The sequence below is a fragment of the Saccopteryx leptura genome, chromosome 1 (assembly GCF_036850995.1).
Source record: "Saccopteryx leptura isolate mSacLep1 chromosome 1, mSacLep1_pri_phased_curated, whole genome shotgun sequence".
In the NCBI taxonomy this organism is placed as follows: domain Eukaryota; kingdom Metazoa; phylum Chordata; class Mammalia; order Chiroptera; family Emballonuridae; genus Saccopteryx; species Saccopteryx leptura.
This window is the reverse complement of record NC_089503.1, coordinates 386,932,152-386,956,650: the sequence shown is the minus strand read 5'-3', so window position 1 is coordinate 386,956,650 and position 24,499 is coordinate 386,932,152. Positions and strand designations below refer to the sequence as shown.

Here is a 24,499-nt window from a genome sequence, read left to right as displayed (position 1 = left end):
GGCGGGCCGCTCAGGACCGTGAGGAAAACTGACCCGGAACACGGAGAGGTGGGGAGAGCTGTGCTCAGGACCCCTTGCCGTGGGCGGAGTGGGTGGAGGTCCCGGTGTGCACGTGGAGGAGCGGAGGGTGCCCGTGTGGAGGGGCTGCTTGTCCGGGGAGGGGGAGGCCGTGATGGATGGGGTCACGTGGCCCCTCCCGGCACCCAGGGCTGCTCACGGAGTCCTGAGCAATGTGATAGCTTGGATGGGGACTCCTGGGCTCAGCAGCGTGGCTTCCCGCTCAGCAGGGCTGGTCTGGTGGCTGCCTGCTGACCGCCCTGCTTGCTGAGGGCAGCTGTTCTGTGAGGAGAGAAATAAAAGAGGTGAAATTAATGTGCAGAAAACAAAGTTGTCTTAGATAGATATGTCAGTGAAGATACAGGAAAGATTTGAACAGTCTTAAAAGCATGAAGAAATTTACATCAATTCGAAGACGGCAAAGAAAGAAGGTCCGGCAGTTGTAAACATTCTGCTCCTTCCAACCACACCCAGAACCTTTCACAGGAGAGTCCACTAAACCCTCCCGGAAGACTCCTGTTGGTGGCCCTGGGCTGTTCCAGTCATGTGACAAGGAACCAGACCCCGTGGAGAGGCTGAGAGCAGAGAGAACAGGGAACAAGAACTCTCAGGGGTGGTGTGGGGGATCCAGGCCAAGAGCGCAGGGCAGGCCACTGCCCAAGCCACGTCCAGGGCGCAGGCAGATCGCGGTGTGAAGCCCCAGAAAGACCGCAGGGACCCGCTGCCGGACAACCGGGGCGTGTCCACTAGAAAGACGCCCCGCAGCGGCCTGGACGGGGCGTTTAAGAAAGAAGGAATAGCCTGACCAGGCAGTGGCGCAGTGGATAGAGCGTTGGACTGGGATGCGGAGGACCCAGGTTCGAGACCCCCAGGTCGCCAGCTTGAGTGCGGGCTCATCTGGTTTGAGCAAGGCTCACCAGCTTGAGCCCAGGGTCGCTGGCTCGAACAAGGGGTCACTCGGTTTGCTGTAGCCCCCGGTCAAGGCACATGTGAGAGATCAGTCAATGAACAGCTAAGGAGCCGCAACGAAGAGTTGGTGTTTCTCATTTCTCCCTTCCTGTCTGTCTGTCCCTATCTGTCCCTCTCTCTGGCTCTCTCTGTTTCTGCCACAATAAATAAATAAAATTTTAAAAAAAGAAAGGAAGTGTAAGACCCGTTGGCAGAAGACCTGATCACCTACTGCAAGGAGAGGGGACCACCCTGAGCGACGATTGGAAAAGCCACTTGAGGAAACGTGGGACCGAGAGACTTCCCAGGGGACAGACAGGACATCCGGCGGCCCGTCCGGGGCTGCGGTGGCTCTGGAAGGTCGGGGAGCCGTGGACGTGGAGTGGAGTGGGCCGCGGAGGGGGACTTGATCCTCGGGGCGGACGTGGATATCGTCGGCTCAGGGGGAGTGACGGGTCTGGGGGGAGCAGGGGACGAGCGGGTAGCAGGGTCTGCAGGGGCCCCTGTCCGAGGTGACGGACAGACTGGGGACATCAGATGTGACAGGAGCCGCTGAAGGAGCAGCACCCCGTCGCCGACACTGAAAACAAGGAGGACGGAGCTGAAGTGAAGGCAGAGGGACAGAGCAGGGACTCCGGATGCGGGCAGGCTGCTCAGAGTGGGGACCCGGCCGAGTGCAGTTTCCTGTCCGAGAGCGAATGAAGGTGCTGATGGGTGGGCGGTGAGGGAGGGGCTTGTTCCTCGGGGTCACAGTGAGGAGGCTCAGGCTGAAGATGGTGACAACCAGCCTCTGCGGAAGCCAGACAGTCGTGACAGCACGTCTCAGCTGGGGGTCACGTGTGCAGACCTTGAGCCCAGCACGTGGCTGCAGGGGAGGCCCAGGTGGCCGTGGGCGTGGTGACCTCCCAGCCCTGGGGGGGACTGCCCGGTCAAGAGTCTCTGCTCCTGCTGTAGCCGAGTGACAGGCACCCCGGCTCAGGCTTCCCCAGGTGACAGCAGACACCCGGTCCCTCGTGGACACTGCCCCTCAGGTGCTGCCTGTCTGAGGATCCCACCAGCTACGACAGTTAAAGGAAGAAGGAAAAGACTGTCGTTCTCACCCTTCACAGCGGCCTACACACTGAGTTTTGTCTGTTTTGAAAATGACCTCTCGCGATGCAGAAGTAACAATAGGGCCGTCCAGTGTTTAGATCGTACCATTAGCAGGAACGTTTTCATAGTTCTCAGAGATTACGAATTCTTCGTGAATACTTCGTGTTGCTGCTGTGACTGTGCATTTCCAAACGTGAAATGTCGGCGTGAACAGTGTGTGCCAGGTTAGAGCTCTCTCTTCCTTTGTGTTTTTACATTAAGGATTTTTTTTTTCTTTCTGAGAGACAGGATGGCAGAGAGATGAAAAGCACAACTCACACTTTGCAGCCCCTCAGTTGTTCATTGATTGCTGTCTCATACCTGCCTTGACCCGGGGCTCCCAACCACGGGGTCATGTCTGTGATCCTACACTCAAGCCGGCGACCTCGGGGTTTGGAACCTGGGTCCTCAGCGTCCCTGGTCGGTACTCTATCCACTGAGTCACCGCCTGGTCAGACATGTTAAGGATTTTAGACGATCCTTCAATTACAGACTGGTGATAAATATTGGGAAAGAAAGAATACCGTTTGCAGAGGAGCTGGAAGGCAGAGGAGACCCAGGGGCCGGGGTCCCTGACCTCCAGCAGGAAGCCGTTTCCACCTCTAGGCTGGAAGTGGGCGGGAAGGAAGCGCGTTTCAGCTCGCAGGGAAGTCAGGCTCTGGGGAGGCCCAGCCTCCTGACCTGTGGCTGTGGGTAGAAGAACGCAGTGGGTAGGAAACCACAGTCCTGCCCAGAGCGGGCGGTGATGTGGGAACTCTGAGTGGTTTCTCTTCCCACACTGTGTCCCCTGCAGGTGGGTGTTACTGTCACACCCACTCAGGAGCCAGAAGGCAGAGGACGGCCGGCCACGCTGTCTGTAGGGGTCAGCCTTCCACTGCATGAGTCAGTCTTTCTTTTCTTTACTTTTTTAGAGAGGGGAAGAGGCAGAGAAGCTGGAAGGGAAGAAGATGAAAGCCATAAATTTTTTCTTGCATCACAGTATCTATTCATTGATTGGTTTCTCATAGATGCCTCCCCAGGGACTCCAGTGGAGTCAGTGACCCCTTGCTCAAGCCAACGACCTTGGACTTCAATCCAGCAACCATGGCGTCATGTCTATGATCCGGTCCTGAAGCCGGCAACTCCGCACGCAGGCTGGTGCGTCCGCTCTGAAGCCTGGACCTCACTGTTTCCAACCTGGGTCCTCAGCATCCCTAGTCAATGCTCTATTCACTGCGCCACCACCGGGTAAGAAGAGTTAGTTTTTCTGAATTAGTTCCTTAGATCTAACAATTTGTGTGTGTGTGTGTGTGTGTGTGTGTGTGTGTGTGTGTGTAATTCTCAGGGCCATCTATGAGATCATGTCATCTGCAAAGAGATAATTTCACTTCCTTGTTTCCAATTTTGGTTTTTTCCCCTTTTTCCTTGCCTGGCTGCTCTAGCTAGGACTTCCAATGCTGTGCAGAGAAGACGTGGGGAGGTGGGCACCCCTGTCTTGCTCCTGATCTCAGGGGAAGCGCTTTCAGCTTTGCACTATTATACTGATATTAACTCTGGGTTTTCCACACAAGGCTTTTAATACAAAAGGAAACTTTCATTCTGTTCTTAATTCATTGAATATTTTTATCATGAAGAGTGTTCAATTTTGTCACATGCTTTTTCTCTCTGCATTGATTAAGATGATCATTCATCCCCCTTCATTCAGTCAATGTGCTGTGTTTCATAGACTGATTTTTATATGTTGAATCTTGCTTATCATCCATCCTTGATTTCTGGAATAAATTGCAATAGGGCCTGGTATACAATCCTTTTGATATACGGCTGTACTTGCTTTGCTATTGGAGGTTTCTGCATTAATATTCGTCTGGGATATAGGTCTGTTTTCTTTCATTATAGTAAACTTGTACACTCTCCCAGAACTTAACCACTAAGAGCCTACTGTTGACGGAAGCCTTATTAATAACATAAACAATTGATTAACACATAGTTTATATGTGATATGTGATATGATGCTATATTCTTACAATCAGGTTAGCTTAAGAAAAGAAAATGTTCTTCAGAAAATCATAAGGAATAGAAAATACATTTACAGGATTGTATTTCTTGATCTTGCTAGTTTGTGTCGTCAGTTTAGAAGATGAAAAAAACCCACAAGTAAGCGACCTGTGCAGTTCAGACCCATGTTGTTCGAGGGTCAACTGTCTATCTCTTCACCTGTTTAACTTCTTCATGATTTAGTCATAGAGAGTTGTATGTTTCTAGGAATTCGTTCATTTAATTTAGGTTATCCAATTTGTTGGCTTACAGCTGTTTACAATACTCATAATCTATTTTATTTCTTAAAATTAGTTGTATTGTCCTCATTTTCATTTTTGATTTTTATAAATTGAGTATTTCTTTTTTTCTAAGCTGATCTAAGGGGAGATTTTCCATTTTCTTGGTCATTTTAAAGGACCAACATTTTGTTCAGTTGATTTTTTCTATTTTATTTACCTCTGTTCTGATATTTATTACTTCTTTGCTCCTGCTACCATTCCAGTATGTAGCTCTTTTTCTAGTTTTTTTTTGTTTGTTTGTTTCTTTTTCCAGAGAGAGAGGGATAGATAGGGACAGACAGACAGGAATGGAGAGAGATGATAAGTATCAATCATCAGTTTTTTGCTGTGACACCTTAGTTATTCATTGATTGCTTTTTCATATGTGCCTTGACCAGGGGCCTTCAGCAGACCGAATAACCCCTTGCTCAAACCAGCGACCTTGGGTCCAAGCTGGTGAGCTTTGCTCAAACCAGATGAGCCCGCACTCAAGCTGGCAACCTCGGGGTCTCGAACCTGGGTCCTCCGCATCCCAGTCCGATGCTCTATCCTCTGTGCCACCTCCTGGTCAGGCTCTCTCCATGCTATTGAAAAGTGGCATTTCGGCCCTGGCCGGTTGGCTCAGCGGTAGAGCGTCAGCCTGGCGTGCGGGGGACCCGGGTTCAATTCCCAGCCAGGGCACATAGGAGAAGCGCCCATTTGCTTCTCCACCTCCCCCTCCTTCCTCTCTGTCTCTCTCTTCCCCTCCCGCAGCAGAGGCTCCATTGGAGCAAAGATGGCCCGGGCGCTGGGTATGGCTCCTTGGCCTCTGCCCCAGGCGCTAGAGTGGCTCTGGTCTCTGCAGAGTGACACCCCAGAGGGGCAGAGCATCGCCCCCTGGTGGGCAGAGCATCGCCCCTGGTGGGCGTGCCGGGTGGATCCTGGTCGGGCGCATGCGGGAGTCTGTCTGACTGTCTCTCCCCGTTTCCAGCTTCAGAAAAATACAAAGAAAAAAAAAGAAAGAATAGTGGCATTTCTTCCTTTACTTTGTAGTGATTAGTTCAAAATTTTTAAAACTAAAATGTTTTCTATGCCTGACCTGTGGTGGCACAGTGGATAAAGCGTCGACCTGGAAATGCTGAGGTCGCCGGTTCAAAACCCTGGGCTTGCCTGGTCAAGGCACATATGGGAGTTGATGCTTCCAGCTCCTCCCCCCTTCTCTCTCCCTCTCCCTCTCTCTCTCTCTCTCTCTCTCTCTCTCTGTCTCTCCCTCTCCTCTCTAAAATGAATAAATAAAAATTAAAAAAAAAATGTTCTCTATGTCTTCCATCACTTTCTAACATCCTATGAAAGCATTCCGCCCCATGATGGCCTCCACAACATTGCCCACCCCACCTGCTTTTTGTCATGTGACCTCGCCATCCCTGTCTAGAGGTGGGGCCTAATTCTGTCGCCTTGGGTTAATGACAAGCTCCGATGACAAGAACACGAGGAAGGTGACATTGCTTCAGTTCTGAGGTTCTGACATAAGAGGCCCTGTGGTTTCTGACTTGTGCACTTGGAATCCGCCCTTCCGGAACCAGGTGCCCGCTGGGAGCAGCCACGCCCAGCAGAGAACCAGGTGGAGGTGCCCGAGGCCACTGGGTGAACAGCCCCAGGGAGCCCCCAGCTGACAGTGACACCAGTGCAGCCCCCACAGGGAGCCCCAAACAGAGCAAGCAGCAGCTGCAGCCCCGACAGGGAGCCTCTGGAATGTTCTGGACCAGTCGGGCCTCCAGTGACTGCAGCCCAGCCCGTGTCACACGAGCAGAAGAGCTGCCCGCTGAGCCCAGTCAGCCCGCAGCACAGGAGAGAACACAGAGGTTGTTTACTGTGGGATTGTTTGATACCCAGGGACAGATAACAGAGTATATAATTCACACAGAGTATATAATTCACCACTATTAGTGTGTTCTCATTACTGTGTGTCCTCCTGTCAGCCTGTGAGCATCAGGAGAGCGGGGTTTTGTCTGTTTTCACTAAGTGATCCCCAGCCGGACGTGAAGCCTGGCACAGAGGCGCTCACTATGTATTGTTGGAATAAATAATGAATAAATGTTGTGACCAGATATCCTAATGCTGTACTGGGTCTGGGAAGAGATCTACTGGTGTGTGGTGTGGCTGATCTGTATGATGTGTGCACACGTGTGCATGTGTCCGCCTGTGTCCTGTGTGTGTCTAGTGCCTCCCTACTGCTCTTGGTCCCCTGAGCTAGCAGCCAGGTCTGCACAGTGCCTGCTGCCCTCACACCTGAGCCATGTGGGCACCGCAGACAGGCTGGGTCTGACCACCAGCTGCCTGTGACGTGTCCTGGGCTGGGAAGGGGCTCTGGCTATCTTGCAGGTCATGTCCCTCAGCTGCAGGTCTGGAGGGTGTAGGCAGCTGTCCCCAGGCTGGAAAGCATCAAATCTCTGGGTTAGACATCGGGGTAGAGATGAGACATGGAGCTGGGGTGGCACAAAGGGGACTGACCCAGAGGTCTCAAACTCGCGGCCCACGGGCCGCATGCGGCCTGCCCACCAATTTTGTGCAGCCCGCAGACTAATCAAACTTCATGGATTAGTCTGCGGGCCAGTCTGCGGGCCGCACAAAATTGGTGGGCGGGCCGCATGCGGCCTGCGGGCCTGAGTTTGAGACCCCTGGCTAGATTGAGGATCCTGGCACTTAGGTCACCTGAGAGAGAGAGACAGGATATCTGGGACCTGTGTTAAGACAGCTGCAGAGGGGCTGGGACACCCCAGATCCTGAAACAAGTTTTGTCAGTTGTCTGTGTCCTGGCTTACTGTCAGTGTCCTCCTAGCCATGACAGTGTCCAGCTCACGGGGACAGTGTCAGCCCCGCGGGAGTGGACAGAAGTAGATGAGGAAGGGACAGGCACATGCCTGAGCTCATCTGGCCTGGCTTCAGACCACACATGAGGTTTCCCAGAGTGGGGCCTTGGGAACCCCAGGAATCAGGACCAGGCTGGTCCCCAGGTGGGGCACAGGCACCTGTCCTTGGTTCTGTGGCCAGAACCCAGAGAACACTGTCCAAACACAGCCCCACACGTGTCCCCATGGCCTGCCCTCCCCATCATCGTCTTCCCTGGCGTTTCTTCCTGTTGTCCTCTCCGCCTTCACCTCCTGATGACACTCTCCTGTCTCCATTTCCCCGGGGCCTCCTGTCCTTCCCGGACCTGATGCCCCAGGGCTCCTCCCTCAGATCCCAGGGTTAGAGACTCACTGGGCTGATTCCCAGGCGCAGGGATCTCCAGCACCAGCGGCGAAAGCAGACATAAGGGACAGGCACGTGGGTCCCCATCCAGAGAAGTGACAGCCCGGGTGCTTTGCAGAACCCAGGATGTTTCTGAATCTCTGTGGACCTGGGAACCGGCTGTTCCTGCCCAGAGGATCCTTATTGTCTGAGGCCAGTCCCAGCTTCTCGATGGGAGGAAACACTAAGAAGGTGAATTGGTCCCGGGGGTGGCGCCCCCTCCCCCGTGTGTATTGCTCCGTCCGTGCTCGGGCTGGGAGAACGGAGGGGGGGGGGGGGGGGACTGGGGAAGCCCCACTGAGCAGGAGGAAGGGGAGCGGGTCTTTGTCTTCAGCGCTGTGGCCACGCGGGGGCGCCGCAGACCGGCTCCGGGACGCCAATCGCGCAGGGAGCAGCTCCGCGCCCCGCCTCGCGCGCCGCGGATTGGAGGGAGGGGCGCTCGGAGCCGCGTGGGCCGCGAGTTCCACCTCTCCTGCTCTGTCCTGTCCGTGAAGGCCACCCCCAGCATACTCGAGAAGTAGAGGCTCTTCCCACCCCTCCCTGTTTCTTCTGGGTGCTCTTTCTCCACGTTTGCACAATAGTATTTACATAACTTGTTGTCAGGAGGGAGATGGGGAAGCAGGTGACAAGCTCATCCTGGCAGAGTCCTGGGTCCCTCGGGCCAGCGAAGGGGAGGAGACTTTTTATATAAACTCTTTGAAAAGTGCTTCCGTGGCCTGAATGACCTTTTCAAGTATGATTTACTCTAAAAATCTTTCTCATTTGCAAGACCCTCCCCAGTCCTGGCCCAGGGGCACAGCAGTGGCCCTGTGAGGGGCCCAGACCCCGGTCCCTGGTGTTCCTGCTCCACAGGCGCCCGGTGTGCTCACACCTGGGAGCCAGAGCTCTGTCCCCAGGTTGAGGACCTGTCACCAGGCAGCACCTTCCTCCCTGACATGGACCCAGGTCCTTCAGAGGAGCCCCCTTGTTACAAATTTCTTCAGGGTTTGGACTCGCGAGGCAAAAAACACACCAGATGCAAGTAAATGGGCGGAGGGCTGGGACTTTTAGACGGATTCAGCCCCGAGAAAATGCATTCTGCATATTTATTGAGTTACAGAGCCATAGCTCAGCAGAGAAAACTAGAAAGTTACACAAGCCGTTTTTCCATCCGTTTCATCCCCAGCCCTGCACGTCTACTGTTTCTTTCATGAACAAGGACACGAGAAGAGTCATTGTCCCAGAGCTTATCAATCACAAAGGACATCCGGTTCCTGCAGACATTCCTCCAGGAATCCTGTGCACATGCACCTGAGTAACCAGGCCAGTGTCTCTCCATGGCCAATACACTCCAAGATCTCGTCTCCACTTAACCCTCGCTCTGCAGTTAACTGCCGTCTACATTGGTGAGAGTCATCTCCTACACCCTCTCTCTACTGTCCCTGCACTGACACGCCCTCCTGCACTGTCCCTGCCCGGGGACTTCTCCATCCTCCCTCTCTCCCGGTTCACTGACACACATTTTTAAACGTATTTATTTCATTGTTTACTGCCTGTCCCTCCTTGAGACTATAAGCTCCCTGAGGACAAGGACAGGGATGTGATGTTCACAGCTGCATTTCCATAGCCCTGAAAGTGCCTGGTTGTTAATTTTACAACATCTGTTTAGTGAATGAATGAGGGGATAAAAGCACAGGCGGATTCTCACCAACACACATGGACTCACACACTTACACTCACACACTCACACTGACACTCACTCACACACACTTTGAACCCAGCTTTTATGTGGACATCATGTTCTCAACACTTCCTGTGTCATTATCGTATTCTGTTTTTAATGTACATATTATGAGCGACATTTTTATATATACAGGAAGTTTAAAAGGATAGTGTAATTGTTACTTCAGATTCAATAGTTTTAACATTTTTCAATATTTATCTCATGCGTATGGCACATTGCAGTTGTATAATTTTTGCTGAATCACTGAAAATCACTTGCAAGCATCATAACTGTAAAGAGCATTCTCCCCAAACAATATTATTACTACAATAATAATATTATAATATTGAGGAAAATATTTGTAACTCCTGTACATTTTCAGAATTGAAGTAAACATAAAATCATATTAATTATCCTCAAAAAATAGAGATTTATAAGTTTTTCTTTTAAAACTCTTATTCAGTAAAACATTTTAATGTCTACATAATCTTCTGCAGTGTGCACATTCACTTTGGGACTAAGGGACAAAGTCCACAGCTTCCTTAGGCCCTCTGTCCTCACAGGAAAACAGAAGACGGCCCCTGTGTCAGGGTCACACATGACATGTCCCTGAAATGTTTCTCGCGAAGCAGGTGTTGGGCAAACCTAACACTTATTGTGAATTCACACCCACCACACAAGGGTCCACAGTGAATTCACTAAGTCCTTACACCCCTCCTTAACCAGGGACTGCACCTCACAATCAGGGAGTAAAGAACTGTCCACACACTAGAACTAATGCTGATCTTCCCAAACCTCCTCATCCCCATCAACAGAGCCCAAGTGAGAGCCCCAGACCCTGTCCCTCCCACCTCCCTCTCTCACACTCATCACCATCTGCCCTGAACCCACCAGGACTGACCTCACTCTCTCCTTTTCCCTGTCTATCTCAGTCACCCCTGGTCCCCAAACATCCTGCGTGCTCATCTCCACAGGCTCCGTGCACCCCTACTCTGTCTCCCCTCACACCCCCTCCCCAGCTCCTGAAACCTTCCCACTGTGTCCCCCGGAGGTCTCAGCCCAGGATCAGCCAAATCCACACAGTCCTCGCAGGGTGTTCCTGCTCCTGCAGCTCTGACAGGGACCTGAGTCTCCCTGAGGACACGGCTCCCTCTGAAGTCCTACCATGGGTGTGTCTCCCCTCCCACAGACCTTGTACCCTGGGCCTGGAGGTGGGTGGGGTGAAAGATGAGAATAGCAGGGAAACTGAGGCACGACCATTGCCCCTCTGAAGGCTGACTTAGGCTCCAGGCTCCCTGATATCCTCTCTGGACTTTCCTTACTCTGCCCTGGGTCTGGGACGCCTCCAGCCAACCTCCCTTCTCTCTCTCCATCATTTGGATGACCGCACTGAGCACTTGTAACTTCAAGGATGTAGATGCTCCTGTTGAAATGCACAGTGACACACGGCTTCCCTGGGCTTCTCTGTATTGAGGATGTGGGGGACTCACAGACAAACTCAGGGCTACTGAATGAAGATCATTTCACAATGTAACAATCCCAAGTCACAGACATACTTTGTGGGAAGTAGAATTCAGGAGCTTTGTGAGTCTGACTGCAGTGCTGGTTAGACACATTTCTGTACAAGAGGCCAAAGTCACTTCTTTACCGACCAGCTTCCTGAAGTTCAGGGTTTCCAAGACTGTGCTCCCCACTGGGGTTCACAGACAACAGGGAGACTGGTCTCTGAGAATCTCCATCCTGTGTTTTCAGGCACAGCTCCTCCAGGGTTAAGAGAAACCCCTGTCCCTCCACCTCCATTCCCAGGACGAGCTCACTCTCTGACATTAGGTTCCCTGGGGGGAGTTTTCTCCTAGAAGAGTCCAGGGGGAGAGATAAGGGGTGGGAGGCAGGGAGTCCATTTCAGGGGGAGGGTTTCCGGGGAGAGAAGAGGAGAAAGGGCTGAGCCCAGCCTGGGGGTCTCTCCCTGGTGTCCTCACACAGCCCCTGGGCCAGGACTCAGGGAGACAGGGTGACAAAGACCTCTCCGCGCAGGAGGAGCGGTCAGGGCACAGTCCCGGGTCCCCAGACCTGGCTCTCAGGGTCTCAGCCCGAGGGCGGAGTCTGGGCGGGGGAAGCCCAGTGATGGGGAGTCTCCGTTTCCCCGGGTTACACTTCTGCCTCTCACCGCCTGTATTAGGTACTTCTTTCTGGATACTCATGACGCAACCCCGGATGTCACTCTCATTGGGTGTCCGGTTCAAAGAGAAGCCAATCAGCGTCACCGAGGTGTCCGGTTATAAATCATCTCTGATCCGCAGACTAAGATTCTCTCCAGACCTGTAGGATACAGTCATGGGGTCCCCAACCATCCTCCTGCTGCTCTCGGGGTCCCTGGTCCTGACCCCGACCTGGGCGGGTGAGTCCGGGGCGGGAGGGAAGGGCCTCTGTGAGGACAAGCGAGGGGACCCGGCGGGGGCGCAGGACCCCGGGGAGGGCGGGTGTCCCTTGCGCGGGTCCTGATCTCAGATCCCCGCTAAATACCTGCCTCTGCTAGACGCCGTCCTGACCGCACTACTTACTCTGTCCCGCCTCTCCTGTCCCGCAAACCGCGGACCTGGAAACGCACTTGCCAGGGTCGCCGATTCTCAGCCCCTCCCCGCCCCCAGGTCCCCACTCCCTGAGATATTTCATCACCGTCTTGTCCCGGCCCGGCCGCGAGGAGGCCCGGTTCATCGCCGTCGGCTACGTGGACGACACCGAGTTCGTGAGATTTGACAGCGACGCCGCGATCCCGAGGGTGGAGCCGCGGGCGCCGTGGATGGAGCAGCCGTGGGTGGAGCAGGAGCACCCGCAGTATTGGGATCGGAACACGCGGGACGCCAAGGACCTCGCACGAAATTGCCGAGAGTACCTGATCGTCCTGCGCGGCTACTACAACCAGAGCGAGGACGGTGAGTCACTCGGGTGAGTCCAGGTCGGACCCCCACCCCACCCGGTAGAAGCCTGTGGGGACTTTCACCCGGTTTCATTTTCAGTTTAGATTTAATCCCCGCGGTCGGGGCGGGGCCGAGTGGGCGGGGCCGAGTGGGCGGGGCCGACTTGGGTGGGCGGGGCTGACCGCGGGGCGGGGTCAGGGTCTCACACCCTCCAGGGGATGGCTGGTTGCGAAGTGGACCGGGACGGGCGCCTCCTCCGCGGGTACAGTCAGCACGCCTACGACGGTACCGACTACCTCGCCCTGAACGAGGACCTGCGCTCCTGGACCGCGGCCGATGCGGTGGCTCAGATCACCCGGCGCGAGTGGGAGGAGATGGGTGTGGCGGAGAACTGGAGGATCTACCTGGAGGGGGAGTGCGTGCAGTGGCTCCGCCTTTACCTGGAAAAGGGGAAGGAGACGCTGCAGCGCGCAGGTACCAGGGCCGCGGGGCTCCCTCCTCTCCCCTCGGGCTGTGGCTCCTACATGGAAAGAAGAAATGGACCGGGGTCAAAACATCCTCCTTTTTGTCGAATATTGAGTCCCCTGGGATTTCAGATCCGGAACCAGACAGCTACTTCCCCCTTCTCTCAGGGACAATTAGGGTGCGTTCTCTCTGGGTGGAGGGGAGACCAACCCTGAACTAACCCATTAGCGGTTTCCTTTCACCCTGACAGTGGGCCTGGGACCCATGGGGACTTTCTCCCTCAGGCCTTGTTCTCCGCCCCCCACCCAGTGTGTCTGAGATCTGACCCTGGTTTTCTGAGTCATCTGGCCTCCACCCAGGTCGGGACCAGAATTGCTTTTTCTTGCCTCAGAAACCTGCCTCCTACCTTGGGCTGTGTCACTCTGACTCTAGAACTTTCCAAAAACCTAGAGATCATCGGGTTTGCTCAGTGGTAGAGCGTCAGCCCTGCCTGTGGCTGTTCCAGGCGATCCCAGTCAGGGCACACAGGAGAAGCAACCAGTGCTTCTCCACAGCTAGTTGCTGGAACCAACACAGTTGGTTCCAGAGAGTTGGCTCCCAGCACTGAGGATCAATCTTGGTCTCTGCCTCAGGCACTAAAAATACATTCTTTGCTGAACTACAGCCTCAGATGGGTGGAGCATCACCCTTTAATGAGCTTGCCAGGTGGATCCCAGTCTGGGAGAATGGAGCAGGCATACAGAAATCTGTCTCTCTGCCTCTCATCCTCTCACTTAAAAATAATAATAATAATAACTAGGAGATCATTTCAGGTGCCTCTGTTGGACGTTGGTGTCACTACCCACCCCAGCTGTCCTGTCCACTCAGGATGGTTACATGAGTGTTGCTGTAGTGGCCTGTGACAGATGCAAAGTTACTGAGTTTTCTCATCCTTCTACTCAGACCCCCCAAAGGCACACGTGACCCACCACCCCATCTCTGACCATGAGGTCACCCTGAGGTGCTGGGCCCTGGGTTTCTACCCTGCGGAGATCACCCTGACCTGGCAGCGTGACGGGCAGGACCTGACCCAGGACATGGAGCTTGTGGAGACCAGGCCTGCGGGGGACGGGAGCTTCCAGAAGTGGGCGGCCGTGGGGGTGCCCCCTGGAGAGGAGCAGAGCTACATGTGCCATGTGCAGCACGAGGGGCTGCCCGAGCCCCTGACTCTGAGATGGGGTGAGGAGGGGACGTGGGCACAGAGCCTCTTCTCAGGGAGCAGGGGCCTCTGGAGGACTTCAGCAGGGTCGGGGCTGTGGCCTGGGGGTCAGGACCCTCACCTTCCCTTCCCTTCCCAGAGCCTCCTCAGGCCACCATCCCCACTGTGGTCACCGTTGCTGTCCTGTTCCTCCTTGGAGCTGTGGTCGCTGGAGCTGTGGTGGGGGCTGTGATGTGGAGGAGGAGGCGCTCAGGTAGGGAAGGGTGGAGTCTGAGTTTCTTGTCCCACAGGGGGTTTCATGCCCAGAAGTATATTTGCTTCATTAATGAGAACTACCATCTCCACACACGTGTGGTTGCCCAGTCTGGGGCTGTTTGCTAACACTGACTCTTTAGTGAGGCACGTGTGAACATGAGGGACAGATTTATCACCTTGATGAGTCAGTGATGGGGACCTGGTCCCCATAGTCACAGGTCAGAGGGGAGGGTCCTGCTGAGGACAGACCTTCAGAAGGATGGGTGGTCCAGTCCCCACACATGTATTGAATACTTTCCTCAGGTTTCCTGATCCTGCCCTGGGTCTGTAGTCACAGTTCTGGAAACTTCTCTGGGGTCCAGGACTAATGGTTCCTTTAGGCCCTCATGGCCCTGCCTCCTCCCTGGTCTCTCACGGGATGTTTTCTTCCCGCAGGTGGGAGAGGAGGGAGCTACACTCAGGCTGCCAGTGAGTATGAAGGGTGTGACCCTGTGACCCTGTGACAGTGCAGACGGGAGCCTATGGGGGATCTGACCCCCCATAGTTCCTCCTTTAATCACCCATCCTGTGGTCTCAGACCACATTCTGTTGTGTTCTACCCCACGCAGTGATAGTGCCCAGAGCTCCGGTGTGTCTCACGGCTTCTAAAGGTGAGACCCTGATGTGGGGAGAGGGTGGGGCAGAGAAGACAGGACTGGGTGATGGGGATTCTCCAGGACATTTTGAGCTTGAGGTTGGCTATTGAGAATGTCAGCAGTTACCGTGAGTGACTTGAGTTGTTCACGATTACTTTCTTCTACAGCGTGAGACAGCTGCCTTGTCGGGGACTGAGTGACATAAGATGCTTCACACACACTCACCCGCCAGCCCTGTTTGTGAGTTCAGGAACCTCTCACTTCTCTCTCTGCAAAGGGCATGTGAACGTGTCTGCATTCCTATCAGCATAGTGTGAGGAGGTGGGAGGCTGGCCCATCCCTGCCCCCAGACCCCCTCCCCACACTTCACTGTCCAGCAGAGTCTTCTCTGCTCAGGAGAGAAGAACATCCCTGTCTTTCCTTCAGGTGCCCTGAGCTGCAGCTTTTTAAAAAATTTTTTAATTAATTAATATTTTTAGAGAGAGAGAGAGAGAAATGGGGGGAGAAGTGGGATGCATCAACTCATAGTAGTTTTTTCTCGTATGTGCCTTGACCGGGCAAGCCCAGGGTTTTGCACCAGTGACCTCAGGGCCACCACTGGTCAGGCTGAGCTGCAGCCCCTTACTGCCTTATTGAGATAAGACTCTAGATATAGCTTTATTCTTTTTCTAAAGAGGTGAGGGGAGATACCGAGACAGGATGCATCTGGCAATGCCCCCATCTGGGGCTGATACAGCTGAGCCATTTCTTACACCTGAGGTGGAGGCTTGCTGGAGCCATCTGAGTGCCCAGGGTCAGTGTGCTCGAATCAGTCCATCCGTGGCTGCAGGAGGGACAGAGAGCAAGAAGGGGAGGGGCAGAAACAAATTGTTGCCTCTCCTGTGTGCCCTGACCGGGAATTGAAACCGGGACTTCCACACCTTAGGCCAACACTCAAGCTGGCGACCTCGATTTTTCGAACCTGTGTCCAAAGGAGAGATGTTGGCTGGAGAAATTGACTTGGGAGGCAGCACATAAAAATATTTAAAGCCTTGACAATGGAGGAAGTGACCCAGGCAGTGATGGCTGCAGAAGACAAAGGAGGAAGGACTGACCAGGACCCAGTGCTGAGCGATCTGCTCAGACACACACCAGAGCCGACGGCACAGTTCTGTCTCTGCGTCTAGAAGGCATGGCGACCACGGAGTTAAGCTTTTCTGTGTGTAGGAATCACCTGCCATTTTGTTAAGACTCAGACCTTAGGAGCAGAGTGTGAGAGTCTGGATTATAACAAGGTTGGTGCTGATGCTGCTGGTCTTCAGGTCACACGTTTAGTAGCAGGAACCCAGACCAGGATCTCCACAGGGCTGTGTGTCAGCCTCACCTGCAGGGCTGGTTACATGGTGATTCCTGGTCTGGAGCCTAATTCTCAGGGACGGTGGGTCTGGGCGGGGCCTGGGGGTGTGTAAGAAGATGTGATGTTGGGAGTTACATCTCATTCTCTCCGCCTTGGGGCAGAGTCAGGTGGGAGATTTAGGAAGTGGTTCCGGTCAGGGTAATAAATCTGAACGCTTGCTCTCTGAAACTGTTCCCCTGATTGATTTCTTATTGAAAACAGTGGAATCCCAGTTTGGCTCTCCAAATTCAGACCCTCTCTCCTTTCACCTCCCGTCCTCAGAGTCGGCCCTGTTACTGCTTCTCGGCGAGCCAGATTTGCACAATTCTGTTATAAATTTACCTGGACCACCCAGCACAGTGAATCCCAAGGTTCTCCTCACCACCCCCACGGCGGCAAAACTCCCGGGAAAGGCCCCCTGGTTTCACGTCTCCAGGTTAAAGAAAATGGAAGCTCCATCTCCACACACGCCTACAAATCACCATTCCAGTCAACCTGAATCACCGCCCAGATACGCCTGCTCCCCCTGAGGGCCCAGCAAGGTCAGTCTGACTAAAGTCCCAGAAGAAGAACAGTCTGAGCCTGAGTGACTGTGATCACCCCCTGACAGCAGACAGGACGGAGATTCCAGCTGCTCTATTCTTTCTTATCTCCTTACCCTTAAAGGCATACTCTGCCCCATACCCTCCCTCTTAACATCCTCTCTTCTAAAAAAACTCTCTTAATCTTAGTTAAAATCTGGTAATCAAGACTAACTCCTCCTATGCAGCTGACTGCTGGATGTGTCTGTGCATGTCACCCTCAGCTTACTCAGCTCTCCCTGTTCCTCTTAATAACACTCATCTCCGTCACTCCGCTCTCCCTGTTCCAAGACTCAGAGAGGGGCCACCTGCTGTGAGAGAGCCAGCACTCTCAGAGGAGATTACCCACCTCCGCTGCAAACCGAGCAGACAAGCTATACTAAACCTACCATTCCCAGCTTGACAAGCTCCTTCCACAGCCCTTTCCAACCACGGACTCACACCTGTCAGTCCTCCCTGGGCTCCAGGGCTACAGGAGGACACGGAAAAACCGCTGTCCAGCCTACCTGGACAGGGCCCCGTACTGTCCACCGCTACCACCATCAAAGTGGAAGGAGACTCACACTGGACTCACCTCTCCCACATTAAGCCTTATCCCACCAACTCCCCTAAAACCCACATCTGCACCCCCACAGGTCCTCTGTCTCTCAGAATCTCCACATGTGCCCCTATCGAGAAGAACCAGGCCAGTCCATCCCATAATGCTCCTCCAAGAGGCCATATCTCACCACACCACCCGGTCCAGCGGGCACTCACGACAGGCAACTGCCAATGACCACCTTGCGGATTCTTCCACTTCCTTCTTCAGGCCTCGAGGACCTCTCCTGGTTGAGGCCTCGCTCCAGTGAAAGTGACGGGCTCCTCACTTAAATACGGGACTGGGCCTGGCAAGGTTCTCTACTTGAATATTCTGCAAAGAAACAGCGGCTTTTCAATTTCTTCTTCTCTTCCTCTTCATCACCTCTAAGCCCAACCACCATGCCCCAGTTCTTGACCTCCTAACACCAGCTCTAGTTTCTCTCTTACTGGGGGTCACATATGCGCCCCTGTCTCCTCTCTCCCAGAGGCCTCTCTGGGAACCACTCTCTTTCCTTTTATATATAAATATATCACGTAGTCGGGAATCTGAGGTTTCATCTCTGTAACCCTGCCAGTGAGGATGTTTCAGGGCTTGTGGCAGATGACCAACCACAAAGGAATATCTGCCGTCACCAGCCGAGAAGTCCTGGGTGATTGAAGACCGCTAGAAGTTAAACACACTCAAACTTCCATAGAAAATCATCCTTTGTCCAGCAGCCAATCAGCTGATGCCCCAAGGCCCTTCCTACTCCCCGCCCCTAACCCTTAAACAGCACGTCCCAGCCTGTACCTGGTGGACTCCCCCCTGCGAGCCAGCCTGGCAGGCTCCTTTCAATAAAGCCTGTCACACTGGTCTTCTCAGACTCCAATGGATTCTAACAAATCTTACACCGACACATTGTAATTAAAATACCAAAAGTTAAAGACAGAATCTTAAAAACAGCCAGGGAGAGACAGTGATCTACAAGGGAGCTCATATGAGTCTGTCAGTTGATGTCTCAACAGAAACATTTAAAAAAAATTTTTATTTATTAATCTTTAGAGAGAGGAGAGAGAAAGAGAGAAAGGGGGGAGGAGCAGGAAGCATCAACTCCCATATGTGCTTCCGTGTGCCCAAATAACCTGTTCAGGCATGATTTACACCAGGGGTCCCCAAATTACAGCCCGCAGGCCACATGCGGCTCCCTGAGGCCATCTATCCGGCCCCCGCCGCACTTCCAGAAGGGGCACCTCTTTCATTGGTGGTCAGTGAGAGGAGCATAGTTCCCATTGAAATACTGGTCAGTTTGTTGACTTAAATTTACTTGGTCTTTATTTTAAATATTGTATTTGTTCCTGTTTTTTTTTTTTTTTTTACTTTAAAATAAGATATGTGCAGTGTGCATAGGGATTTATTCATAGTTTTTTTTTATAGTCCGGCCCTCCAACGGTCTGAGGGACAGTGAACTGGCCCCCTGTGTAAAAAGTTTGGGGACCCCTGATTTACACTGTAAACCCTTCTCATTTGCAGGACCCTCTCCAGTCTGGGCCCGGGGGACACAGCGGTGGCCGAGTGAGGGGCCCAGACCCCGGTCCCTGGTGTTCCTGCCCCACAGGCACCCCGGGGTGCTCAGACCTCAGAGCCCGCGCTCTGTCCCCGGGCTGAGGACCTGTCACCAGGCAGCACCTCCCTCCCTGACCGTCTCCCCAGGTCCTCCTGAGGGGCCTCCCTGCCCTGCCCTGGGCACCCAGCCTCCCTCACCCTACGCTGCTGGGTTTTTAAAAAAATTCATTTTTGGAAAGGTGGGAGGAAAGAGAGAGATGAGGAAAGAGCAGGAAACATCAACTCCCATATGTGCCTTGACCAGGCAAGCCTGGGGACCAAATGGGTGACCTCAGCGTTCCAGGTCCACGCTTTATCCACTGCGCCACTGCAGGTTAGGCAAACACAGCTGTGCTTTTCTCACACCCAGGTCACTAGCACACTTACACTGTATCTATTTGTTTACTGTCTGTCCCTTCCTGAGACCGTAAGCCCTATGAGGACAGGGACAGGGGTGTGATGTCCACAGCTGCATTCCCACTGCCCTGAAGGTGCCTGGTTGTTGATTTTACAACATCTGCTGAGTGATGAGTGAGGGAATGCACACTCAGTCACACACACTGCTGCGCACCAACACACAGGGGCTGCGCACACTGACTGACTCACACCGGCACATGCACATGCACACGGACACACACACACAATGACACACACATTCACACACACGGACATTCTCACACACACACATTCACACACACGGACATTCTCACACACACAAGCTTAAACCTCATTTTCTTTTTCTTTTCTTTTGTTTTTTAGAGACAGACAGACAGGAAGGGAGAGAGATGAGAAGCCTCAACTCGTAGTTGTGGCACTTTAGTTGTTCACTGATAGCTTCTCACATGTGCCTTGACTGGGAAGGGGCTCAAGTCGAGCCAGTGACCCCTTGCTCAAGCCAGAGACCTTGGGCTCAAGCCACAGACCTCGGACTTCAAGCCAGAGACCTTGGGGTCATGTTGATGATCCTGCAGTCAAGCTGACAAGCATGCGCTCTGGCCGGTGACCTCGGGATTTTCAACTGGGGACCTCAGGGTCCTGGGTTGATGCTCTATCCACTGCGCCACCACTCAGATTAGACCCTAATTTTCATTCAACATTATGCTGTAAACGTTTCCCAAGTCATTACACATTATTATTTTAAAACATTTCTCCAAATTATTGTGAAAAATTTTAAAGATACCTAAAGTTTGAAAGAATAACACATGGTCACCCCAAACTTAATCATTTTAACATTTTGCTACATTTTCTCTGTCATATACTTCTATAATTTTTGCTAAACATTTGAAAATCACCTGCCAACATCATGACACACACCCCTAAATATTTCGGTGTTCATGTCTTGAAAATAACCTTTTTCTTCAAACATTATTATAGTGAAGAAAATAACTGTAATTCCCTAACTGTATAAAGTGTCAAAGTCACACAAGGTCCTCTGTGTCATCCCCCCAGAGCCTCTCACGTGGAGAAGAGGAGCGCTCAGGTCCTGTGCCGTCTCTGAGGGTCTGTCCCTCCCTGCCACCCCTCTCTGTCCCCTTGATGGTAACACCATGTAAACTGAGAAACAGAAACATTTCTTTCATTCCCTATTTCCCAGCATTTTAAAACTCAGATTTTGAAATGAAATATCTCTCATTTGGGATAACATCTCAATGTCTTTATAACCTTCCACAGTGTAGATATGCAGGTAAGAACTATAGGGGATAAAAGCACAGCTCCCCTGGGACTTCTGTCCCCACAGCAGGAAAGAAGCAGGACCCCAGTTCAAGAGTCACACCTGGTGCCCCAGATGCCACAACTCCAACTGCACGTGTCACCCTGAGACCTGGTGTGGGCACAGTCCCCTCCCTCAGGGTTAACAGTGAACTCCTGCACATCCTCTATAACCTGCCTCTCCTAAAACATTCCACCCCACAATCAGGGGGTCAAGAGGGGACCACACACTGGAACTAACGCTGACCACCTCAAACCTCCTCATCCCCATCGACAGAGCCCAAGTGAGAGCCCCAGACCCCTGCCCCTCCCACCTCCTTCTCTCACACTCACCACCACTTGCCTGGAATCTACCAGAACTAACTTTGTTCTCTCCTTTCCCCTGTCTGTCTCAGTCACCCTTGGTCCCCCAAACATCGTGCACGCTCATCTCCACAGGCTCCGTGCACCCCCACTCTGTCTCCCCTCACACACCCTCCCCAGCTCCTGAAACCTTCCCACTGTGTCCCCCGGAGGTCTCAGCCCAGGATCAGCCAAATCCACACAGTCCTCCCAGGGTGTTCCTGCACCTGCAGCTCTGACAGGGACCTGGGAGTTTTGAATTGGTGACCTCAGCCTTCCAGGTCAAAACTCTATCTACTGTGCCACCACCAGTCCGGTCCTCCTCACTCATTGTCAATTCCACGGGACAACATTTCAATCCCTCCCTTGGTCTCCCTTGCCTTCTCACCCTTGCTTGGAAAAACTTCACAGCCGGGAATTCTCCCTCTGCCCTCCCTGCACCTGCCCCGTGCAGCCACAGGAGGCTGGAGACAACACAGACACGTGGATGCTGTCACGTTAACATCATGACCCAGATCACAAGGGGCTCCACACTGCTGCCCACAATCATCCTGTCCCTGCACGGTTCCCTCAGTCTCCCCCATCCTCTGCTCAAACATCCACCCTCCTTCCCATCTCATTACTGCCAGTGACTTTGTTTCCTGCTTCACTGAGAAAACAACACATTAGAAGACAATTATTACAGATTTCCAACACCGTCTACTTGGAGACGTCACCACAGGTGAGCTGTCCACACTCCCAGCCAGAGCCGTCCCTGTGCTGGTGCTCGAGGCCTCATCCCTTCTCATCTACGTAAAGGTGCTGGTCCAGCAGTTCTCCCCTTTTCCTACAATATCTTGTCATTCTTTCCTCCACTAGGTCACATGGCAGCGTGAGAATGCACACCCAGACCTCAGCCTGAGGGAGCATAACTGACCGAAGGCTCCGCTGCTGTGCTCTCAAATCTGCTGCCCCGTTTGCTCTGGGACCTCGCTTCTCACAGGCTCCTTCCCGTCAGACTGAGAACAACAGGGAAACTGAGGCAGGACCATTGCCCCTCTGAAGGCTGACTTAGGGTCCAGGCTCCCTGACACCCTCTCTGGACTTTCCTTACTCTGCCCTGGGTCTGGGACGCCTCCAGCCAACCTCCCTTCTCTCTCTCCATCATTTGGATGACCGCATTGAGCACTTGTAACTCTGAGGATGTACATGCTCCTGTTGAAATGCGCAGTGACACACAGCTTCCCTGGGCTTCTCTGTACTGAGGACGTGGGGGACTCACAGATAAACTCAGGTCTACTGAATGAAGATCATTTCACAATGTAACAATCCCGAGTCACAGACACACTGTGTGGGAAGTAGAATTCAGGAGCTTTGTGAGTCTGACCGCAGTGCTGGTTAGACACACTTTTGGACCGGGGCCAAAATCACTTCTTTACAGATCAGCTTCCTGATGTTCAGGGTTCCCAAGACTGTGCTCCCCACTGGGGTTCACAGACAACAGGGAGACTGGTCTCTGAGAGTCTCCATGTCATGTTTTCAGACACAGCTCCTCCAGGGTTAAGAGAAACAAACCCCTGTCCCTCCACCTCCCTTCCCAGGGTGAGCTCACTCTCTGACATCAAAGTCCCTGGGGTGAGTTTTCTTCTAAAAGAGTCCAGGGGGAGAGATAAGAACTCGGAAGCAGGGAGACGATTTCAGGGGGAGTGATTCTGGGAAGAGAAGAGGAAGGGGCGGGGCCCAGCCTGGGCAGGTTACTATATCCCAGCGGATCCACTCAACTCAGATTCTCTTCCTACCTGAGGGTACAGTCATGGGATTCTCAACCTTTTTCCTGCTGCTCTCGGTGTCCCTGGTCCTGACCCCCAACTGGGCGGGTGAGTGCAGGTCGTGAGGGAACCGCTTCTGCGGGGAGGAGCGAGGGGACCCAGCGGGGGCGCAGGACCCCGGGGAGACGCGTGTCCAGCACCCTTTCCAGACGCCAGACCCCCGCTCAACACCCGCCTCGGCCCCGCCCTGACACCGCTCCAAGCTCTGTCCCGGCTCCTTTTCCATTCCCGCGACCCGCGCCGGGAAGGGTCACGGGTCTCAGCCCCTCCCCGTCCCCAGGTCCCCACTCCCTGAGATATTTCCACACCGCCGTGTCCCGGCCCGGCCGCGGGGAGCCCCGCTTCTTCACCGTCGGCTACGTGGACGACACGGAGTTCGTCCGGTTCGACAGCGACGCCGCGAGCCCGAGGATGGAGCCGCGGACGCCGTGGATGGAGCAGCCGTGGGTGGAGCAGGAGGACCCGCAGTATTGGGACCGGAACACGTGGCTCGCCAAGGACAACGCACAGGCTTCCCGAGTGAACCTGAACACCCTGCGCGGCTACTACAACCAGAGCGAGGACGGTGAGCCACGCGGGCGGGTCCCGGTCACGACCCCATCCCCACGGACGGGCCGGGGTCGCCCGAGTGTCCGTATCCGAGCTCCACCCGAGACCACGGAACCTCTCACCCAACCCTGGACGAGTCCGCGGGACTTTGACCCGATTTCGTATTAAGTTTAGGTTTAATCCCCGCGGTCGGGGCGGGGGCGGGGCCGAGTGGGCGGGGCCGAGTGGGCGGGGCTGACCGCGGGGCGGGGTCAGGGTCTCACACCCTCCAGGGGATGTTCGGCTGCGAAGTGGACCCGGACGGGCGCCTCCTCCACGGGTACAGTCAGTTCGCCTACGACGGTACCGACTACATCGCCCTGAACGAGGACCTGCGCTCCTGGACCGCGGTCCACGTGGCGGCTCAGATCACTCGGCGCAAGTGGGAGGAGGGCGGTGAGGCGGAGCACTGGAGGGTCTACCTGGAGGGCACGTGCGTGGAGTGGCTCCGCCTTTACCTGGAAAAGGGGAAGGAGACGCTGAAGCGCGCAGGTACCAGGGCCGCGGGGCTCCCTCCTCTCCCCTCGGGCGGCGGCTCCTACACGGAGACAGGAAATGGACCCGGGTCAGAACACCCTCCTTTGGATCGGGACCTTGAGTCCCCTGGGTTTTCAGACCCGTGACAAGAGAGGACGCCCCCTTTTCGCAGGGACAATTAGGGTGTTGTATCTCGGGATAGAGGGAGACCAACCCTGAAATAAACCATCAAGGTTCCCCTTGACCCTGGCAGTGGCCCTGGGACCCATGGGGACTTTCTCCCTCAGGCCTTGTTCTCTGTCCCCCACCCAGTGTGTCTGAGGTCTGAGCTTTTCTGAGTCATTTGACCTCCACCTAATTTGAGACCAGAAGTTTTGCACCAGTGACCTCAGGGCCACCACTGGTCAGGCTGAGCTGTAGCCCCTTACTGCCTTATTGAAATAAGACTCTAAATATAGCTTTATTCTTTTTCTAAATGAAAAGAATTTCTCCCCTTAGAGAACTGCCTCCTACCCTGGACTATGTCCCTCTGACTCTGGAACATTCTAAAAACTAAGAGATCATCCAGATGGCTCAGGGGTAGA

At 53.8% G+C, this 24,499-nt stretch overlaps 1 protein-coding gene and 1 pseudogene across 1 annotated transcript in view; both read left to right on the top strand.

Annotated features, from left to right (window-relative positions):
- LOC136387723 (saoe class I histocompatibility antigen, A alpha chain-like) overlaps positions 1–24,499 on the top strand; it is a 31,514-nt gene that overhangs the window by 4,594 nt on the left and 2,421 nt on the right. The window lies entirely within an intron of this gene.
- Positions 11,704–24,499, top strand: part of LOC136387717 (patr class I histocompatibility antigen, CH28 alpha chain-like) — a 79,103-nt pseudogene continuing 66,307 nt past the window's right edge.